Raw genomic sequence first — 11,692 nt, 5'->3', positions numbered from 1 at the left:
GGGGCATATCATTTGTCTACCCTAGAAGGAGACATCTTGCGAAGATCCTGGAATGTCATACACTAAAGACGTACTTCATGTGAGTTAAATATTTCATCTTCTAACGGATTCAAGGTACACATTCTTTCCTTTTGCTTTTGTCTAAATTCTTTTATTTTTATCTTAACTAAAGAGAACATATTATTGACTAAGCATTGGAGGGGAAGTAGCACTGCTAAAGCCCACCCCAAGCTAATGTTTGCAATTTCCAGAAATTCAAGCATCCTAGCCAATACGAATAGAGACTGATCATCTCTCCTCCGACTAAGGGTACTTAATCCCCTCTAAGGTTTAAGGAGTTAACAACCTCTTTTTCACGAGTTTAGATATCTAAAATTCACTTAGACGCACAATATCTTACTATAGGGTGTGAGTAAGGGGATGTAACACCTCCTCTGGCACGATACAAAGAAGATTAGCATAACCCTTGCGCAAGGATGACACGCACAAATCGAGAAATGCTATCAGAGCTGGGGCACGGGTTGATGTGTTCGATGGAAATGTCGAACCCTATAATGGGGGGCGGGGAGGTGGGTTGCACCTAATCCCACATCGGATTGGAAGGAGAACTAAGCATCACCTTGTAAGGGGTGTAAATACCTTCCTTGTCACAACACATTTTAAAGTCGTGAGGCATCAGATCCCATAAGAATTATGGAGTTAAGCATGCTCGGGCGAGAGCAATCCAGGGATGGTTGATCCCCTGGGAAGTTTTCGCGCCGGGAGCCCAAAGCAGACAATATTGTGATACGTGCCATAGGGGGATGTTACAGGGGATCATTTCACGCTTTGGTGACTTGGCAACTGTAGCGCCATAAAATTTCAAACAAATTTTCACATTTTAAAAACAATATAATTCACAATATTATAAAACACATTGTTTCATATATTCAACATAAGTAAAAAATCCCAAGATCATAAAATATGAATAAAACTCCGTGTGTGTGTACTGATCATGCCGGCGCCTTCTCGTGATCCTCAGTAGTACCTGAAACACATAACACAAAACACTGTAAGCATGAAGCTTAGTGAGTTCCCCAAACTACCACATATAACACATATTAGCCACTCAAGGCTATAACTCTTGTGGGCCCTTGGGCCCTAACTCTGTGGACCCCCTATGTCACACCCCAAAACCAAGAACAGCAAAATACGTTCTAGGGTGGAGGACGTCATGTACAGTATCAGAACAATTGCATAATAGTAAAAACAAGCGACAACAAACATTGCATTAATATAGTGATTTTAATTACAAGCGTATTTTGTATAGTTGATAGACACCAAAAGTATAACAAAAATAAAAGATGAGTCTTGTATATGCTCCATCTTCTCAAAAGCTGCACCAGTACCTGTCTATCTTTGACCTGAGGATACAAGTTATTTTGAAAACGAGTATCAGTATAAAGCTGGTGAGTTCATAAGATTTTAGTGTCATTTCTTGTATAAGAGTGTTTACAATCAGGTAAAATAAAAGTTGAAGTAAATGTTGAGAGCAGTAGAAATCCATAGAAAATCCTATATTTTCCAGATTTAGATATGTGTAAGTTAAATCCTTTAAGTGTGTAAAAGTATTTCCATTGAAACTATCGGTGCTAAAATAAGGTAGTAAGTTTCATACAACTAGCGTAGCTGAATAAAAGTATTGTTGATCGACTGTAGTAGTGTTGCAACTTCAATATATGTTCATTTACTTCGGGAATTAGCTTAGACTTTAATTCTTAGTGTGTTAATTTGGATATGGATGTGATTTCTCATGCAACCAAACCGAGTGATTATAGAGGTTTCGATAACCTTCCCGATCATCCGTAGTGTAGTGATGTAGTGCCATCCCTGGGTCTCGACTTGGACTGAAATTAAAAGTTGGGATGAAATAGCGTCCGTTCTGTATAGATCTATACATGTAGCGTTGCTTTCCTTTCGGGAAGCCCTGGTTACATGGTATTTACGTAGTAGAGTGTCGTATGGAGAGATAGTGTTATTTTCTGGATTAGTGTATTCTCTTGTATCATAGTATGGTAACTTTTAGTATAGTATAGAGAGTGTTTTCTTAAATGTGTCTTAACTCGTGATAATAGTAATTATAGCGGGTATCATAGCGATAGAGGTAACGAGCAGTAGTATTAACTATAGCTATTATAGTTAAATAGAGTGTGGAATCGTATGCCTTTGGATTACAAAGGTATTATATAAGATGAAGATTTTCATATTTAAGATAAATATATATGATATATAACTAAGAAATCAACGACAGTCGGACGGATAACAATATACCCTAAGACCACAATCAAACAACAACAGGAGTTAAGGTGAGCTATCGGTCCTAAGTCCTTCAAGTCTTATTTATATAAATATATTGAGGTCGATATAGTCTATAAGAAAAGTAGTTTAAATACAATTTGAAAATATTCTAACAACAATTTAGTTTAGAAAATGCGTTTGATGAATAGTTCATACAATTTTATTGACAAATAGTTATAAGTATAGAAAAATCCTTTTTAATTGCAAGATATAAATCACATATGATTTGAAACTAGAGCTTGGTTGCATTTACTTCTATCCCCCCCCCCCCTAAAAATGTGAAAACATTTAAAAAGGTTAATTAAGGGGTATGAACTCACTTGAAGCGAGTAGATCGGGTGGAAGTCTCGGTTGTGTGTTTGGTGTCAAGTGAGGACTTGAACACACTTTATAAACCTAGTGACATATGAAGACACATGTTTTCATATATATAGTGGATGAAACACTAGTTTAGCACATATAGACATCCTAATGTGAAGGAAAACACTTTGGTTAAGTGTTAGGAGGCTATTGGGTTGCAATGAAAGAGTATACGACCTCACTATGGAGTTTACTCTTCTAAAACTCACCTTGAGTGAGTTTACGACTGAGGGACCATTTCCTCCATGAGTTTACAGGCGTAAACTCATGGAAGAAGCGGGTTTGAGTGCTTAATGGGTTCATACACTACTAGGGGTAATTCTAGGGCTTAATCCAAGGCTTAAGGGGTGTTTAGGGCTAAAGGAGGGTACTCCCTTGGAGTTTACGGTCCTAGGACCACTCCTTGGGAAATTACGGCTGTAAACTCCATGGTTTATGGTAGTAAACTCATGGACAACCCTTAAACTTCGTTTTTGAGGTCCTTTGCTCACTCTTAACAATTCCTAAGTGAAGGTATAAGGCCAAAATGGGGTATAAGGCTTGATTTGCATGGTTTGAGGGAGTTCACGGCCTAAGAATGTTCTTGGGTCGTAAACCCTCATTCAAGCCCCAAAACTTGGTGTTTAATGTCTAAAATACTTCAAGGCTATGTTCTAAGCTAATTTCAAAGTCTAAGGAGGAGATTTGGGGCATATTTGGCTCATTTTTAGGGGTTTACGACCTAAGAGTGTTCTTAGGCCGTAAACTAATTATCCTTGGCCTTTTTGGATGATTTTCAAGCCATAGCAACATGTAATGATTTTTAGAACAAGCTAGGATGAGAGAAATTACGATTTGGAAGCGGAAACTTGCGGTTTTTGGAGAAAATCGACCTTAAGGAGAGAAAGTAGAGAGATTGTGTCTAGGGTGGTACAAGGTCCAAAAGAATGTCCACTCACCCTTATATAGGGTTTGAGTGTTGTATCCAGTATACTACTACCGGATACTTATGTTAAACGAGGTTTAACGTTTTACCCGATTAAAGGATCGTAACCCGGCTTGCATTGTAAACTAGATTTTTCCCAAACAAAATTAAAGATATTACACGTGTTTTATTTATTTCAATAAATATGAATATAAAATAAACATTATTTTATTTTTTTAACTCCAAAAAATTTATTGAAATAATAATAATAAAAATTATTTTATTAGCGGAAAGTGGGTTACAACTGTCACACCCCGAAAACCAAAGGCGGAAACGTTTCCAAGGCGGACTCCACGTTGAGTATCAAATCCAATGTACATAGTAAGCAAAGTAAACAACCATTACATTACATATTCGAATTTACATTTGTTCAAAAGTAAAGTGTTACAAGTGTTATACATATATCATCTGAAAAAAAGTAGAGATGAGTCTTCTGTACGCTCCGTCTTCTCCAAAAGATTCGCTAGGTACCTGTCTAATGTTGACCTGAGAATACAAGCACTTTGAAAATCCGCATAAAGCTGGTGAGTTCATAAGATGTTTGCTTTGTGAAAATGTACGAGTTTTCTTTAGTTTACCGAAAAGTTGTTATCCAAGAAAATCCCATATTTTCTTAAAAGAGAAGGTTGGTTGATTGTTAGGTTACATGGTTCTGGTTGTTTAACTATGATCCCAGGAAAGTCTCATACTTTCCTGATTGTATATTACTAATTGTGAAAGATGTACAGTTATCTGATTTATTACTACTTTTTAGTTGTGTAGCGTTTCCCTAGGAAAGTCCCGTACTTTCCTAAAAGTAATTTTAGTTATTGAATTTAGATATACTGATTTATTTCCTTTCGTACTTATTGTATTAACTAGGTATTCTGATATCCTAATGGTATTATCTCGGAATATACTTAGATACATATCTTCATATTCACGTTCTTATTCTTAAACATATTCTTGTACTTATTCGTGTTCGTATTCGTATTCGTTATTGTATTCGTTTCCCTATTCCTACTCCTATTACTATTCGTATTCGTATTCGTATTCGCAGTCGTATTCGTATTCGTAGTCGTATTCGTTTCCCTATTCCTACTCCTATTACTATTCGCAGTCGTATTCGTATTCGCAGTCGTATTCGTATTCGTTCTGTTCCTAATTATAGTTTCGTTATCCATTCTGTTCCTAGTTATAGATGTGTTATTCGTTTTGTTTCTAGTTGTAGTTTCGTTATTCGTTCTGTTCCTAATTATAGTTGCGTATTCGTTCTATTCCTAGTTATAGTTTCGTCTTCGTCTTCGTATTCGTAATTAGTTATAATTGGAAATTAGTATAAATTATTCGTGGATTATGAAACATAGTTTAGATTAGAACATTTTATCAAGAAATCTATGATTAGTTTGAAAGCTAAATTCGTAATTCGAACTATTTGATAAACACAGTTATTGATATTAGAACATACAGAATGAAAACGATTAAACTGAAAAAAATAAGTTTGAGTACAAGATTTCCTTGTACTTTTGCTTGTATTCCCCCCTAAAACAGTGAAAACAGTTGAAAAAGGGTAGGGGTATGAACTCACCGGACGAGAAATGTGGCGATTTCGGATGCTAAGTGTTGGTCCGGGGCTTGCAAACACACCAGGTTCCTAAGTATAATGTAAAGATACACATTTGTATCTAATTAGGACCTAGATTGATTATTTGGTAGGGACAATTGCTTCTAGTCGCGAAAACACCCCGATACAAGTGTTCGGAGGGACCCGGGTGGCGTTTAAGGACGGGAATTGAAGCGAGGGACTTGGGACTTGAGTTTACTCCCCAAGAGTAAACACCTTAATGGAGTTTTCGGCCTAAACACCCTCTCCCCAAGAGTTTACGGCCGTAAACTCATGGTGGGGTGATTTATGGTGCAATTTGGGTCACAATTGGATATGGACACTTGGAAATGCTTGGAATGATTTTTCTTAAGGCTTGGAATGGATTAAAATCACCATTTGCAATACTTAAGGGAGTTTACGGCCTAAGCATGGGGTCTATGGCCGTAAACTCTCTTTTCTCCTTAAATAAGTGTTTTTAAGGTCTTAAAATTAATCACATGTGATTCTAAAAATTCCCACAAGCCTAGAAATGAGTTTTGGGAACCATTTGACTCACTTTTAGGAGTTTACGGCCATGGGGCATGTTCTATGGCCGTAAACTCTCATTTGTGGGGTTTAGATGTGTTTAAGGTCCTTAAACTATTTTTGGTTGGTCCTATGATTTATTCCAAGGCTTTTGGTGGTGTTGGATGGCTTTCTAACACCTTGAAATTGAATTTATACCCATTTTTAAGGAGTTTACGGCCCAAGCATATGCCTTGGCCGTAAACTCACTCAAACCCCTAAAAAATTATGTTTAAGTTGTCCAAATGCTAAAATCAATATTCTAAAATTCATATCTAAGCCTTGTTTGTGATTTGGAAGGGTTTAAGGTCATGAAAACCCCTTTTATATGAGTTTACAGCCCAAGCTTGCGCCTTGGCCATAAACTCCTTCAAATCCATCAAAAAACCATGTTTTAAATGTTATAAGTCCTTTTCATGAAGCCATTAAGCCATATCTAAAGTCCATTTGTGTTTAGGAAGGCTTTTAGGGCTTAAAAACCCCTTTTACATGAGTTTACGGCCCAAGCTTGTGCCTTGGCCGTAAAATCCTTCAAATGACTCAAAATCCAAGTTTAAAATGTTACAAGTCCAATTCATAAAGCCATCTAGCCATATCTAAGGTCCAATTGAGCTTAGGAAGGGTTTTTGTGCTCCAAAACCCATGATATATGAGTTTACGGCCTAGGATGGTTCCATGGCCGTAAACTTATGATTATTGTCATTTTTCATGCTTTGAACTCGAATTTGAAGGCTAGGGATGTTACATAACAAGCTAGGGGAAGTACCTCAAAGATTTGGAGCTTAAAATTGATGATTTGGACCTTTAAACTTGGATTTAGGAGACAGGTTAGAGAGAGAGTAGAGAGAGGATGAAAAAGCTTCAAATGAGTGCTTAGATTACTTTAAATAGTGTCTAAGTTTTGGACACGGTGGAATTCTACCCGATACCGGCATTAAACGGGGCTTTTGGTCGCACCCGATTAAGTTATCGTCACCCGACGGGAATGTTTCTAACTTTTTGAAATAAACACTTTTGGGTTAATTTCATGAGTTCCTACGGGGTTTGGACTCTTATTCAATTATAATATAAACATATAAGTTTAATTAGTTTAACCCAAAATGAGAACAAAACGAATCGACTAACGGCGAAATTTCACGGGTAGAAACAAGTTTTCGACGATGGAAAACTTCGGGTTGTTACATTATCCCCCCGTTAGAGGGAATTTCGTCCTGAAATTCAAAGATTGGAACTCAATTTGTAATTTGAAAAGAGAATCGAGGATGAGTCTACTACTTCGGGTCTTCACGCTTCCATGTGGAATCGAGTCTCCACTTGACGTTCCAGTGAACCCTTACTATCAGGAAGCGTCTAGGTTTCGTTGGGTAGATACTTCCTAAAGACCGAGACGTGAAGTACCAGAGGAATGTTACTAATTTTCGAGCTTAGTCGAAGTTTGTAGGCTACGGGATCAATCCTAATGAGGATTTCGAAAAGTTCTACGTTTATGGAGAGATTCGAATGAATAGATAACAGTTTATCTTTCTGGATTAGAATTGAAAAAGAATTGCAAGTAAAATGGTTGTCGAAAAGGAATATACCTGGGGAAACTGTGGGATCGGTGTCTGTCTCACCTTGTCCTATAGCTAAGACACTTCCAGAGTTGCCAGCTGTTGTTGCATTGGGGCAGTTTCTCTTATAATGCCCGACCCTTCCGCAACCATAACAGACCTGACTGATGCCTGCTCCAGGAGCTTGATTTGTTGGTGTTCTACAATTCCGCGCAAGGTGACCCTCTTGGCCACAATTTTTGCAAAGCTTTATACGACAGGGACCGGGGATATAGTGGTGGTAACTGCACTGATTACACCACGGAAGAACATCGGCATATCCGGTAATAGGTGCTTGAGCTGAGGAACCGATGATGGGTACAACAGCAGGGGTAGTGGCAGCGTGGACTGTCACCATTTGTTGTCTCTTCGAGAACTCCTGGGAAGGCTGATATTTATCCCCCTCCTCCCAGTACTTCCGTTTCTCACCACTTCTTTCCATCGGCTTAGGAGTAGTGGCTGCTTCCTCTACGTCCTCACTATGGTCAATCAAGATTTGCGCTAGGCATTTGGCGTTGTCGTATGTATCCGGCCTCGCAGCTAAGACGTTCCCTTTGGTTGGCTGGGTTAATCCCTAGATAAACCTCTCTATCTTCTTACTTTCTGGGGTAACCATCCCTGGACAAAGAAGCGCTAAGTCATCAAATCTGGATGTGTAGGCAGCGATATCGGAACCTTTCATCTTCAGATTCCAAAGTTCATGCTCCAACTTCTAGATTTCACCCCGAGGGAAATACTCAGTGTGCAGAAGTTCCTTCATAACTTCCCAGCCCATAGCATTGGCTATAGGTATAGTCAAAGATTTGACTCGGCTATTCCACCAAGTCAGGGCTTTGTTGGTGAGAATGCAAGCGGCAAACTTCACTTTGTCGGATTCTAAACAAGCACAGATCTCGAAGATAGATTCGATTCTTTCTAACGATCGAGTTAGAGCAATGACACCTCTTGTGCCATCGAAGAATGTAGGTTTCACATGCATAAAGTCTTTATAGGAACACTCCTTTCGGTGTCCCTGGCTATTTTCCTGATTTTGAGGTTGGGGACCACCTCTAGAACTATCGGGGTTCGTTTGCGACATGGCTATTGAAAATGATGCAGTTAAAACTGACTGAAGGGTTGCCAGGTCGATTTGAAGAGAAGGTGGTGTTTGAGGAGGGTTGTTGTTGTTCTACGAGCTGGGTCTCTTTCTTGGAGGCATCTTGATCTAATTAGATCAGGAAGAGAGGATGATAAGCCCTCTGAACTGAATCAAGAGATATGATACAAAGGATATCTCTTTATGGCATACATAGAATTCTATTAAGCGATAAAGCAGGAAGGAGTTATCAAACAGATAAATTATTGCTAAAGGAATGATTAAGGAGCAACGCTGGGATGAGGATTTGTATAACAGATTTGGCTCGAGAAATACTCCCATAGTATTTCATGATTCGCTGCAGTGACGGCTCATTATTTGGGTATTGGGTAAGTTTTAGGCATGCCGTACATCACAGTCACTCCCAAGCACATGTTGGCCATGTCTCGAATGAATATAGTTGGCCAGGCAATATTGATCCTAGACACGACTACATAACTGCCCAGGTTTAATCGCAACGTACAACACCCATTTACTTATGTTTTGTTCTACTTGTAGTTACGGATTTTGACTGTCGGGTATACTTGTATACTTTCGAAAATACTTATATTTGAGGTATACTTTTAGTTCAGAGCATTTAGGCCCTTTAGTGTTTATAGTTTTATACCATGTAAGGTTTGGTATACTCCATTCACTATAAACAAGGGCTTTGATACCAATCTGTCACACCCCGAAAACCAAAGGCGGAAACATTTCCAGGGCGGACTCCACGTTGAGTATCAAATCCAATGTACATAGTAAGCAAAGTAAACAACCATTACATTACATATTCGAATTTACATTTCTTCAAAAGTAAAGTGTTACAAGTGTTATACATATATCATATGAACAAAAGTAGAGATGAGTCTTCTGTACACTCCGTCTTCTCCAAAAGATTCGCTAGGTACCTGTCTAATGTTGACCTGAGAATACAAGCAGTTTGAAAATCAGCATAAAGCTGGTGAGTTCATAAGATGTTTGCTTTGTGAAAATGTACGAGTTTCCTTTAGTTTACCGAAAAGTTGTTATCCAAGAAAATCCCATATTTTCTTAAAAGAGAAGGTTGGTTGATTGTTAGGTTACATGGTTCTGGTTGTTTAACTATGATCCCAGGAAAGTCCCATACTTTCCTGATTGTATATTACTAATTGTGAAAGATGTACAATTATCTGATTTATTACTACTTTTTAGTTGTGTAGCGTTTCCCTAGGAAAGTCCCGTACTTTCCTAAAAGTAATTTTAGTTATTGAATTTAGATATACTGATTTATTTCCTTTCGTACTTATTGTATTAACTAGGTATTCTGATATCCTAATGGTATTATCTCGGAATATACTTAGATACATATCTTCATATTCGTGTTCTTATTCTTAAACATATTCTTGTACTTATTTGTGTTCGTATTCGTATTCGTTATTGTATTCGTTTCCCTATTCCTACTCCTATTACTATTCGTATTCATATTCGTATTTGCAGTCGTATTCGTATTTGTAGTCGTATTCGTTTCCCTATTCCTACTCCTATTACTATTCGCAGTCGTATTCGTATTCGCAGTCGTATTCGTATACGTTCTGTTCCTAATTATAGTTTCATTATCCATTCTGTTCCTAGTTATAGATGTGTTATTCGTTCTGTTTCTAGTTGTAGTTTCGTTATTCGTTCTGTTCCTAATTATAGTTTCGTATTCGTTCTATTCCTATTTATAGTTTCGTCTTCGTATTCGTGTTCATAATTAGTTATAATTGGAAATTAGTATAAATTATTCGTGGATTATGAAACATAGTTTAGATTAGAACATTTTACCAAGAAATCTATGATTAGTTTGAAAGCTAAATTCGTAATTCGAACTATTTGATAAACACAGTTATTGATATTAGAACATACAGAATGAAAACGATTAAACTGAAAACAATAAGTTTGAGTACAAGATTTCCTTGTACTTTTGCTTGTATTCCCCCCTGAAAACAGTGAAAACAGTTGAAAAAGGGTAGGGGTATGAACTCACCGGACGAGAAATGTGGCGATTTCAGATGCTAAGTGTTGGTCCGGGGATTGCAAACACATCAGGTTCCTAAGTATAATATAAAGATACACATTTGTGTAACAGCCCGGATCCCCAGGTATCTCCATTTCCTTATATTTTGGCATTCTGTGAGGGGACTCGGCGAGTTGGTGGTTGAACTCGTCGAGTCGGGTCGCGGTTTTTAGCGGGGGTTTGCGTCCGGACTCGGCGAGTCCAAGGGATGGACTCGACGAGTCCGTGCTGTTTAATGAAACCCTAATTCCCCGGCCCTAAGCTCTATTTAAAGGACCTTATGGCCCTCATATGCGGCCACCTTGAACCCTAAGAGCCTCCATACGTCTGTAAGCCCTTGTGTGTGTGTTTAAAGGCCTCTTGTTCTTCATTTTGTGTGTTAGTGCAAGGAAAGGAGGGAGAGGAGCAAGCTTGAAGTGTTGGGGAGCTTAGATCTGTTGCCATTTCATCAAGGGGGTCTTCTTGAGGTAACTTTCTGAGCCAATCTTTGTGTTTTGTGTTGATGGGCCAAATCTAGGGTTTCTTCTTGCCTTTCTTGGCTTGAATAAGAAGTATGAGAGGTCCCATGGAGACATGGAACCTAGATCTGGACTTTAGCAGGTCCAGGAGACCCCTTATGACAAGCTTTTTGCCCATCCATTTGAGTTAGAAGCTATACTTGCCATATTGAAGGTTGTTTCTTCAAAATAAGCCTTGTATGCATTGCATGGCAACCAAGACTGAGACTTTACCTGACAAATAAGCTTGGGAAGGCCAGATCTATGTATTTATGGAACGGATCTGACCGCAAGAGCCAATTTTAGCTGGTGCATGGCATGGACTCGCCGAGTCTGAAGAACAGACTCGACGAGTCACTTGAAGATTGTCCTTGAGACCATCTTGTGTGTAGACTGGACCGAGTTGTGAGCGACTCAGTGAGTCGCAGAGAATTGGAAAGGTTTTGACAGGTGGACCGAGTCAGGATGGGACTCGCCGAGTTGGCCTTAGACTCGGCGAGTTGAGTCGCGGTGACCCTGCGATTCAGGCCCAGGTGGAACTCGTCGAGTCAGGGGAGTACTCGACGAGTCAAAGGGAAAATTCTTGAGAGTTGGTAAAAACGCGTAGACTCGCCGAGTCACTATTGTGCACTCGCCGAGTCTAGTCC

The 11,692-nt window shown here is 38.8% G+C and overlaps 1 pseudogene; it reads left to right on the top strand.

Annotated features, from left to right (window-relative positions):
• Positions 1 to 418: 418 nt before the first annotated feature.
• On the top strand, positions 419 to 512 carry LOC145013403 (U6 spliceosomal RNA; annotated as a pseudogene).
• The last annotated feature ends 11,180 nt before the right edge of the window (positions 513 to 11,692 follow it).

The sequence above is a fragment of the Lactuca saligna genome, chromosome 8 (genome assembly GCF_052625555.1).
Source record: "Lactuca saligna cultivar CGN05327 chromosome 8, ASM5262555v1, whole genome shotgun sequence".
NCBI classification, from domain to species: Eukaryota; Viridiplantae; Streptophyta; class Magnoliopsida; order Asterales; family Asteraceae; genus Lactuca; species Lactuca saligna.
The sequence above is the reverse complement of the archived record's forward strand: the minus strand, read 5'-3'. Positions and strand labels throughout refer to the sequence as shown.